Raw genomic sequence first — 11,494 nt, 5'->3', positions numbered from 1 at the left:
CCATCCCACAGGATCTTCTGGGAACTCTCCTGCAAAGCAGCTTAGAATGCTGCAAAGTAATGAAAAGGGTAAGCATTGATCTATCAGTTTCCATCCCCTTGGTCAGAGATGACTCTGTGGGTGTTCATTTTCCCACACCTCCACATGGTGCATATGTGAGCCCCAAGCAGGTTCTCACAGGAGCCAAAAGTCATGAAATCTGGGAAGAGTTGGGTCAAAAAGAAGGAGGCTCACTAAAAAGGAAAGCTGCTGCGGCACCTGTGGGAAGCTGACAAGGCTGTGTGGAACTGGTCACCACAGTAGTGGCTGAAGAGGTAGACTGAGAGAATTTGTAGTGATTCACAAGTTATGTCCTTTGTCAGCATGAGTGGTCTGCAACTGGTTAGTGAAGTAGATAGGTAGACATCCAGATGGCAGAACGCCACCTTAGTCATGTGACCAGCAGTATGGTTAGCAGAGTAGCAAGTACTATGTGTTTCTCCATGGGGACTTCATTGCATTCTCTCTTCCATGGGAAAAGAGAAAGCAGTCATTTGGGCACTTTTTAAGTCCTCAACGGTGTACTTAATAACCAACAGTGAGCCCTTTAAAACGGGAGGAACTTAACCCTACATTTGTTCTCAGCTTTCAGACTTAATTACCAATTTTTAAACATAAGGAAAAAATTCTAGTTACAATTCTGTTGATAAGTGTAAGCCTTTAGATCATTCACATGACACCATATAACAAAAAAGCCTTTTAAGTGTCCCGATCTGTGTTTGTGTTTAGCAAGATTAATTATCATAGCCTATGGTAGTTTTTAAAAGTGGCTAAAAAGCCTTTTACTGGCTCTTTACTTAACAAGACCTCAAGAGGTGGGGTCCATGCTTCCCCCATCTGGGTGGAGTTGTGGCTCATTGTAACCAATAGAATATGGTGGAAGTGTCATCACATGACTTCTGAAGCTAGGTCGGAAAATGTAAGGCAAGTTCTGCTTTGTGAGCTGGGACACTTGGGCGTTCTGAGCTGCCATGTTTGAAGTCTGGCTACCCTGAGGGTGCCATGCTGTGGAAGCGGATGCTGCACAGAAAGGCATGTGTGGAAGCTTCAGCGACAGCCCCAGCTGAGGTCCCCGCCAACAGTCAGCATCAGTGCACCTGTCTTCCCAACTGAATCCCAGATATCATGGAGAAAACACAAGACATTCCCACTGTGCTCAGTCTGAATTCCTGACTCTCAGATTTCATAAGCATAATAAAATGGTCCTTTAAGCAGTTAACTTTTGAGGAAGTCTTAATAAATTAAGTGAAGGACAAAAGCCATCACAGCATGTTGTATAGATGGAAGAGATAAGAAAGTTCGAACTGTGAAAAGAAGTGGAAGAAGTGAGTCATCCTAAAACACAAGGTATATAGAAATGTTGAACTCCTTTATGAGTAATGAACTTAATCAATTTTTCACAAATTTAATTCAGCAAAACATCCTCCTTTGCATTAAATTAACATTAATTTGAATTTTAGTGTTCATATGGTTTTGTTTTTATTTATTATGTAAATTAATTTTGGTTCTTTAGTTGTATAAAATTATAAGCAAAATTAATTTACATATAACTAGTTAAAACTGATACATATAGGATACACACTATAATAAAAATCATTTAAGTCAATCCTGAAAATGTCTTCAAAGATATCTCCATTAAAAGGGTGAACAAAGTAATTAAATTCTAGAAATATTGCTTTTTATTATTCTCAGTTACCTTCTGCTTAAAAATCCACCAAAATACTCTATTGCCTATATTTTTTAGATTAAGTCCAAACAGCTCTGTAGGAAACACAAGGCCCTTTATAATCCATGTAGCAGATTAAACATTATTTCTAGGTGTATCTGTGAGGATGTTTCTGGAGGAGATTAGTATTTGAAGCAGTAGACTGAATGAATGAAGACGGTCACCCTCACCACTGCACATGGGCATTATGCAATCTTTTAAGGGCCTCAACAGAATAGAACAAAAAGGCAGAAAAAGAAAGAATTTGCTCTCAAGTAGAGCTGGGACACCCATCATCTCCTGGCCTTGGACATAACACTCCCAGTTCTTAGGCCTTCAGAACTTGGACTGGGACTTGCACCACTGGCTCTCCTAGTTCTCAGGCCTACATGTTTGGACAAGAACTACATTACAGGCTTTCCTGGACCTCCAGATGGAAGACCATGGGATTTCTCATCCTCCCTAATTGCATGAACCAATCTCTCCTAAATAATCTTTTATAGATATACAGTTGACCCTTGAACAACATAGGTTTAAATTGCTCCGGTCCACTTATATGGGGATTTTTTTTTTCATAAAAGTTACACCGAGTGAGCCTGCCCCCCTGCCTCTCTTTCCTCCTCTTCCACCTAGTCTCCCTCTGCCACCCCTGAGACAGAAAAACCAAACCTTCCTTTTCCTTTCCTTCCGCAACCTACTCAACATGAAGATAACAAGGACGAAGGCCTTTATAATGCTCCAATTCTACTTAATGAATAGTAAATATACTTTCTCTTCTTTATGATTTTCTTTTTTTATATTTTAAAGATGTGGGGTACAATTCAGGATTAGGTAGATAAGTGGTCATTGTACAGATAAAGTTTAGGTCTCCCTTTGATTCCACTTCTCCTGGTTTGGGATCAGGTATCCTTATTGATGTTATGTGCCCCCCCGGCAGTGTCCCTCTACTGTAAAATCCTTTCTTATAGTGTTATGATAAATGTTCAGGGTCTCCTTATGAGTGACATAGCATGTGGTACTCAGTTTTTTGTTTCTGTGGTAGATTACTGAGTATGATAGACCCTAAATCCATTCATCCTATCCAGGATTTACAAGGAACTCAAATGTGCCGAAAGGAGAAAAACAAACAGCCCTATTAGAAAGTGGGCAAATGATATGAATAGACACTGCTCAAAAGAAGACATACGAGCAGCCAACAGATACATGAAAAAAAATGCTCAACCTCACTAATCATCAAAGAAATGCAAATTAAAACCACATTGAGTACCACCTAACTCCAGTCAAGATGGACATCATCAATAACTCAAAAACAACAGGTGCTAAAGAGGAAAAGAGAATGCTTCTACACTGTTGATGGGAATGTAAACTAGTACAACCTCTGTAGAAAACAGTGTGGCGATTCCTAAAAGACATAAAAATCAATCTTCCATACAACCTAGCAATCCTTCTGGGAATCATTCTATGATTTTCTTAATAACATTTTCTTCTCACTAGCTTATTTTGTAATAAGAATATAGTATGTAGTACATATAACATACAAAACACGTGTCATTTGATTGTTTATGTTACCAGTAAGGCTTTCTCTCAACAACAGGCTATGAGTAGTTAAGTTTGGTGGGGGGAGTCAAAAGTTATATACAGGTTTTTGACTGCATGGGAGGTCAGTGCCCACACCGCCTCATTTCCAAGAGTCAGTTGTGTGTATCCTATTGGTTCTGTTTCTTGGGAGAATCCTGACTAATACAGGAACCTATTGATATAGTCCAACGTAGATCAACCTCCTCAAGGAAGAGAGCAAACAAAGGTGAGGAGAATGGAGAGGATACATGGGAGTGAGGGACAATAAAAGATATTCAAACATGTAACTTATACTTCAGTGGCATTTAATTACTATGGTCTGTTTTCATGAGTGTTTTCTCTCTGGACTATAGTGGCCCTGCCATCATTATCTCCATATTTTCCACACTTAGCGAAGGATTTGCACTCTTAACTTAGGTCTCTTAAATAAGTGTTTACTGAAGTAGTGAGGTAATAAGGGAATGATACACCAAGAGGATGATTGGTATTCTGGAACGTCCCTCAATTTTTATTTTTTAAAATTGCCTTTACCATTGCTTTATTTCTGTCTTTTGGAATCCAGTCCTTTTTGTTTCCTGTATTAAGTTCTTGTGATTTTTTTTCTAAGCAAAACAGCTATTTGTATTGCAATTTTGTTTGTTTGAATCTTGTTAATGAGATTTTAGTTATTCACGCCAGTTAGAATAAAAATGTTTGTTTTAGTTTGTTTTATTTTTATATATACAATTGTGGGACAATTTAATTTATAAAATAGGACACGTTTATGGCACATGGTTTAAAATTTTCCCTTCAGTTTTGAACTGATTTCCAAAATTTCTTTATACTATTTGTATGGATCTTGTCAATCAAATTTATTCTGTATAAGAGATTAATAGAGAAATGCTACATTATAAGCCTTCCAGTTTCCTGAATGATTTTTAGTATTCTGTAACACTTTTTTGTAATTAAGATTTAAATACCCAATCCCTCAAGACTTGCCATACAGAGAGCTGTCAATCAAAGAATTGGCAGGCTCTAGGAACCACACGATGAAGTCTTTATCCCTACTCTCTGATGCCTTCAAGACCAGCTTTTGCGAGCTGATCCTTCATTTCACATGTCTTAGAACTCACTCACACTTCTTATGCTTGGAAATGTAACACACAAAGTGACAACGTAATCCACAGCTAATAAGTTAGCGGCTATAAAAATGAACATCCACATTAACTTGCCAAGCATGGAGAATGGAGGTGTTACACTGTACTCGTGTATATATGTCTGCCAGGGCAATAGTACATATGCCTTTGGAGATGCTTCTAAGTTATGCAGAGAAGCCGACAATAATTCTTGAACTTTGTTGTCAGGATCCAGTTTCATTTAGGAGCCAAACCAACAGCATCAAAACACTTGGCCATGATTAGCCACAATCCAGCCGGTGAGAAAAACATGCAAACTAGCCCTTGGGTTGTAAATTTTGTGGAATATATTCTGTATATTCTGTTGTATTCTGTTTCGGGGTATATATTTTCACTGGAAAAATAATAGCAGTGAGGGAGTTATATTTTTTTCTGCATATCTCTTGATTCAATTCACAGTGAAGTAAAATGAATAGCTATAATCATTAGAGAAAAAATGCAGTCTAAAATTTACATCATTAGTTATCAAAGATAAAAATGTAATTCTAATATACTTTTTCATTTCTATTCAAAATATAAAATTTTAAGAGTTTATTCAGTTACAAACTTTATTTAAAATAGTGTAGCATAAATTAAGTAGCAGTCTAAAATGTGAAGCCCACACCATAAAACTGAGTTCTGTCCATTGAAATCTAATTCTAATGTTACTTACCCTATTCCATAGGATAGGATATTTAACACACACACTTTAAACATTTGTAAATTATTTCTCTATTTGTGTTCTTTTAATATAGTATATTTATAAAGCTTATTTTAATAAATATAAATTCTTTTACTCTCTTCACCTCAATATGACTTTTAAAATTATGTAAGCTTGTGATCACATAAATGAGGGAGGAGCATCTCAAGTTTACTAACAAGGTAAGCAAAGATTTTATTGAAACGAAAGCAAAGCTGCACATTGGGTAGGAAAGGAACCGGCATCTTTGAGTGCCTATGATGGTGTGTGTGTAACTTTGCTTACTTTAGTACTCATAAGAACCCCACCGGTCCACCAGTAGACATATTTTATCCCTATACTGATTCACTTGTTGGGATTCAGGAAAGTTGAATAAATTACCCAAATTGACAAGACTGGTAAATTTTAAAGCCAGATCTAATCAGCGTGGTCTTTTTATGTTTATTATTCCTCATAATCGTCTAATGAATAGAAAGTAAAACAAACTATAAGCTTTTCAGAGATAAGAACTCTGCCCAAAACATGATTATGTATCTCTGTGCCTATCTGTATGTATGTATGGCACTATGCATGTACTCATTCATTCATTTGTTCATTCAACAAGCATGCATTCAGTGTTTTATCTGAGTCAGGCACTGTGCTAGGTACTGGAAATATAATGGTAAACAAGACAGATAAGAGGTCTTGCCCTCAAAGTATTTGAAGATTACCTAGGTTTACAGAAAAGCAAAACGACAATGAAATATAGAGCAGTCAGTGCTATGGTGGGGGGAGGGTAAAAGTACCAGGGAAACATATTTTCAGAATCTGGTAAGGCAACTTGGAGGAAGCAGCATCTCAGCAAAGACTTTACAAACAAATGGGGGCTACCAGGTGCAGGAAACTGGGGATGTTGCTGGGAGTGGGTTCCTGGAAGAGGGTCCTGAATGAGCAAAAACCTATAATGAAAGACAGAGTGGGATGGAGAAAGTGGCAGGGACGGTAGTGGGTGGAGGTGATGTTCAGAAGGAATTTAGAGACTTGTTTAAGGGATTGGAAACAAGAGGGTCACGTTTGCACTCGAGGACATTCTCCTGGTATAAAGGATTGATGGAGGGGCAGGGAAGGGGATAGGCAAGGAGCCTGGCATCAGGAGGTTGACTAAGACAGTGTAAGTAGCTTCCAGTCCTAAGTGGTGCTTAAGGACTGGGAGGCAGCAAGCCCAGACGGATGTGAGCGAGGGATAACACATTGTAGGCTACCAGGAAGGTTTGTGAAGTTTCAGGTATATTAAGAGGAAAGCACTAATCCCACCACATGGAAGTCCATGGGGAAACAAGTCTAAACAACTCCCCAGTGATAAAAATGAAGATTTCTCATGAGTGCTAAAACATAACTCTTCCTTTGGGAAAAACAAATAGCACACACACACACACACACACACACACACACACACACACACACTCGATAAAAAAGAGAAGAAAACAACAGCATCCAGTGGGAAAATCTGTAGTAATGAAGTAATCAAGCATTTTAAGTTGTTTATCTTTGAAAGGGTTGGGGGTTGTTAATCTGACATCCCAGGATTGATAGCGTGATGGAAGAGAAGTCATTCCTTTCTCTCTGTTCAAGATGCAGTCATTTTGTGATTTTGCATTTTCTTGCTTTCCACAGGATAAGATTTACTCCTTGGTTAGTAAGCCTGTTAGATTTTTCCTTGTGCTTCTGCTTCACCACACCACTGTATGCTAATTAGCTCCTTTATTAAGATCGCCTGTTATCTGCACATGAGCTGGAAAAGGACATTCACTTTCACTGGTTAATTCAGAGTTGTGAATTATTACCGTACCTGGACTAAAATATAAAGTTGAGAAATTACTTTTGGACATTAACCAGAACTTTCTCAACTCAAAAACATTTCATATATTTCCTGAAATTCTCATTGATAAGAGTTAATTAAAATTAGTATCCAGTGGCTCGAGCCTGTAGTCCAGCATTTTGGGAGGCTGAGGTGAGAGGATTGCCTGAGACTAGGGGGTTCGAGACCAGCCTGAACAACTTGGCGAGACTGCGTCTCTACAATAATTTTTTTTTAAATGTAAAAAAATAGTATCAATTAAATTTCATTAATTTTATGTGTTATCACCTTTTCTTCATGTACAGGGTAGTTTTTAAAGTTTTAACATATTTTTGTTGAAATATTGCAATGGACTAAATGTTTATGCTCCCCAAAATTCATATGTGTAGACTCTAAGTCCAATGTGGTGGTACTTGGAAAATGGGACCTTTGGGAAGTAATTAGGTCATGAAGAAGTAGCCTTTATGAAAGAGATTAGTGCCCTGCTAAGAAGAGACCAAAGAGCTAAATCACTTTCTTTCCGTTTTATGTGAATCTAAGAAAAGTCAGCAGTCTGCAACTCTGAGGAGAATTCTCACCACAGCCCAAAGGTGCTGGCACCCTTATCTCAGACCTTCAGTTTCCAGGACTATGAGAAATAAATTTCTGCGGTTTATAAGCCATCCAGTTCATGGTACTTTGTTATAATAGCTTGAAATGACTAAATCAAATATGCAGTCTTCAGTGGAATGAAGAAAGATTTCCTAAACATCCTCAACACAATTGACCTCTGACTCAAAGAATACAATAAAGAATTGTTTCATAAAATGCTATTGATTTCAGGGCTTATGATAAACTAATATATACATATACACACATAATTATAAGGCTCACATTTAATTACTGGATACAAAATAACATAATTGTGTCTTCCTTCATCAATTACTGGTTTATCATAATTTTTTGCAACTGTATTTAAAACAATTTTGAACTTGTTTTCTTTTTTTTTTGAGTTGGAGTCTCACTCTGTGCCCCAGGCTGGAGTGCAGTGGCATGCTCAGGACCTCCCACCTCAGTCTTCCAAGTAACTGGAACTACAGGCACGCACCACTACGCCTGGCTAATTTTTTTATTTATTATAGAGATGAAGTCTCACCAAGTTGCCCAGGCTGGCCTCAAAACTGTGGGCTCAAGCAATCCTCTCACCTCAGTTTCCCAAAGTGTTGGGATTATAGGTGTGAGCCACTGCGTCCAGCCTGAACTTATTTTCTTAAGTGTACTATGTAACTATTTCAAGATCAATTTTACATTTGATATAATATAGAATATTGTTTTATGAATAAACCCTAGACATGCTCAGTTTTATTTTTGTATTAAATTTTAATTATTGTGGGTTAGAATGGTCATGGATCAGGAATTTCATATGGTTCAAATCTAATGTTTACATGTATGATTTGTTTTACTCTTTTCCATTATCAGGTGAACCTAACAGCAGCCACCCCATCATTAAGTAAAATGCTTAAAGCAAGTAACATTCATACAGCATACATCCCATTAATCACTTATAAAAGTAGCTCACCAGTCCATAAGAATAAACTTGATACAGGGGTATCAATAACTCCAAAAATATTATTGTGTATATGTTTAAGTTCATGATTTTCACTAAAATAATGGAGACTGGTTTGCTTTACATTAAAATCCTACTTGAATAGAATTCTAAAGGGCAAGTGTTAAACATAAATGACCCATTTACTAATCAATGCCTTTCAAAATAATATAGAGGAGAAAGCTACTGAAAATTGTCCATCAGCAATGCCTTCAATAGAGTATTTTTAAAAACTACCATGATCTTCTTGAGAAAACAGGAAGATCCATGGACTTTAATCTGAGAACCTGGTTTGTCCTGGTGGTTTTATTTCACTCCTCTCAAAAGTGAAAATACCTTGTTCATTAGTCTCTCAAAGCAGCTGGAAGGCCCGGAGAGAACAGGCAGCAGGACCTCGGAGACAGAGATGCTGGCACAGAGGTTGGTCCCTTGCACCTCTGAGATCCAGGAAGAAGGTTAGATCTGCTGAGGGGAGAGGTCTCTGAGGGGTTAAGGGATGCCATATTTCGCCACTATAACTAGAATACCAAAATCAATACAAAATACAAAATCATTCAGTAGAAACTCTTGCCATTTATACCTCTTATACATTTCATTTATATGAAACTCTCTATACTTGTTTAGCAATACAAGTAGCTTGAATTTCTAGATTTGTTCTATCCATATGTGCATTCTTAGTTTTTGAAAATCCCGAGAAAGAAAAAGAAAGTTTATAAATACAAATTAGAAGAGATGGTCCTTGCCCATAGAGTATATATGTTCTTCTTGGACAGAAAAGATGAATATACATGAAAGAACTAGAGAACACATCTCCTTACACTATTCTCCTCCTCCCTAAGGGCATTCGTTATTACAATACACTTATATAGCACCTTCTTCCCAATAGCCCAAACACCGGCTGTGGAACAAACTGTTGAATAAATACTTCTCACAATCCCCTTGTAACTAGTGAGTCCATCTGGAAAACCAATTTAGGTCCTTCATTCTAATCAAAAACTCTTCTGACTTGGGGATCTACTTTCATTTATTTTCAAGGCTATGGCAATAGCTCAGAAATTAAGAAAACAATGCTAATGGGAAATAATGCTAATGACAATGTCATTCCTGTTCATTGAGTTTACCAAGTGCCCTTTAGGTAGTGTTTTAGATGGTTTCTTTACATCTTTACAATACTACTTGCAAAGTGCTGCTCAAACAAGGCATTGTGGCATAGTCTAAATAAACGATTTGCCTAGGTTACAGAGCAGTGGGGTTCTCAAATCCATGTTCTGTCTACTACACCAACTTGTTTCTCAAAAGTTAGTTACTAAAGAAGCCAGAGAGTGGAGCACGTGAATTGTTTGTGTGACCGTGAAAGTCTAAATCAGCCCATCCACCCAAAGTTTTCAGTTTCTAGAGAAAGTCTACAACATATTTTTAAAATCTACTGGGAATTTTAAAATGCTCATTTAGAAAAGAAAATGCACTCGACACCTACCACTCAGGATTTACCATCATTACTTGTGCACTCCCTCACCTCTGCCTGGGTCTTGTGGAACTGAAGACAGTTTTTTTCATGAAGCTTTGCTGAAGCTCAGGCTGTCTTGTTCCTAGTAAAGTTGTCCTCTCTCTCCTGTCCATGATCCTCAGAAGGCCTCTGAGCCTATTGTATATTCCTTTCCTCTGTGAGGCCGGTGACCATCTGCTCACCATCCTTCAAACCAAAGCTGGTTTGTGCACAACCCTTCAGACCACTGGAATGCTGACCCCCAGTCTCCTCCTCTCCACACTTGATTGCAATATATTTTTAGCTGCATGGGTAATAGTTTTCAGCACTTGTATCATTTTTGGGTCTCTGCATATTTTCCTCCTATTTCTCCATGTTGTGTAATATTCCTTTGAGTTATCTTTTTCCAAAGAACTCAAAGTACTTGATGATTCAGCCCTCCACCCACACGCACCCATGTGAGGCAGGAGACTTTCCTCTCTGCTTTTTTGAGATACAAAATTGTTTAGTTCAGGTGGAGTTCTGTTTTTCCAGCTGTCAAGCAGCAGTCGAGCAAATTTTTTTCTACACGCTGAAAACTGACATGCAGCAAAGTGTGTTATGGTGTGGCAGGGTGAATGCAAGGTCTCAGAAGAGCACAAAAGCAAAATGGAATCTTAGAACTCCTGAATGGCAATGAATCTATGCAGAGAGACAGGTTTCACAAGTTTATTCTATGCAAGGTGCCAGACCATCTTTTGGGAACAAATCAAATAAAACCTTATCCCTGCCCGACAGGATAAAACAGGCAAATGTATTCACTCAGTGAGTCTGTAACACTTAATAAGCAGCTATGTGCCAGACATTATTTCAGGATCTAGGAGTACACGAGTGAACAACACAGACAAAAATCCTTGAAGATCATTGGATTATAGTAGATAAATATATGGGCTCTGGAGTTAGACCTCCCAGATTCAAATGCTTGCTGTGTAATACTGGGAAGATGATTTACTTCTCTGCACCTCAATTTCCTCATCTGCAAAGTAAGAATGACAATGGTACCTACTGCATAGGCATGTTATGAGCATTAAATGAGCTTGCATAAGTAAAAAGCTTAGAATAATGTCACAGGACATGAGGTTCATGAATCTTCGCTATTATTAGATTACACAATTACATTAGAGAGTGATGAGTGTTTTGCTAAAAAGACATAAGGCACATGACTTTCTGGGAGCACAGAGACCAAGTGCCTTGCCAGGACAGGTGGCAGGCAAACCTTTCTTGATGATATGGTACTGGAGTCCTGACGGTTGCCTAGGACCTAACCAAATGGAAAATAAAGGGAATGAAATTCTAGGCAGAGGAAATATTGTGTTTAAAGATTCAAAAGCAAAAGAAAGAGCCAAAAAGAGATTGCATTTCAATTCTTAG

Source organism: Carlito syrichta, unplaced genomic scaffold (assembly GCF_000164805.1).
Source record: "Carlito syrichta isolate Samal-C Ts95f unplaced genomic scaffold, Tarsius_syrichta-2.0.1 Scaffold289015, whole genome shotgun sequence".
Taxonomy (NCBI): Eukaryota; Metazoa; Chordata; class Mammalia; order Primates; family Tarsiidae; genus Carlito; species Carlito syrichta.
Note: the sequence above shows the minus strand (reverse complement) of the source record.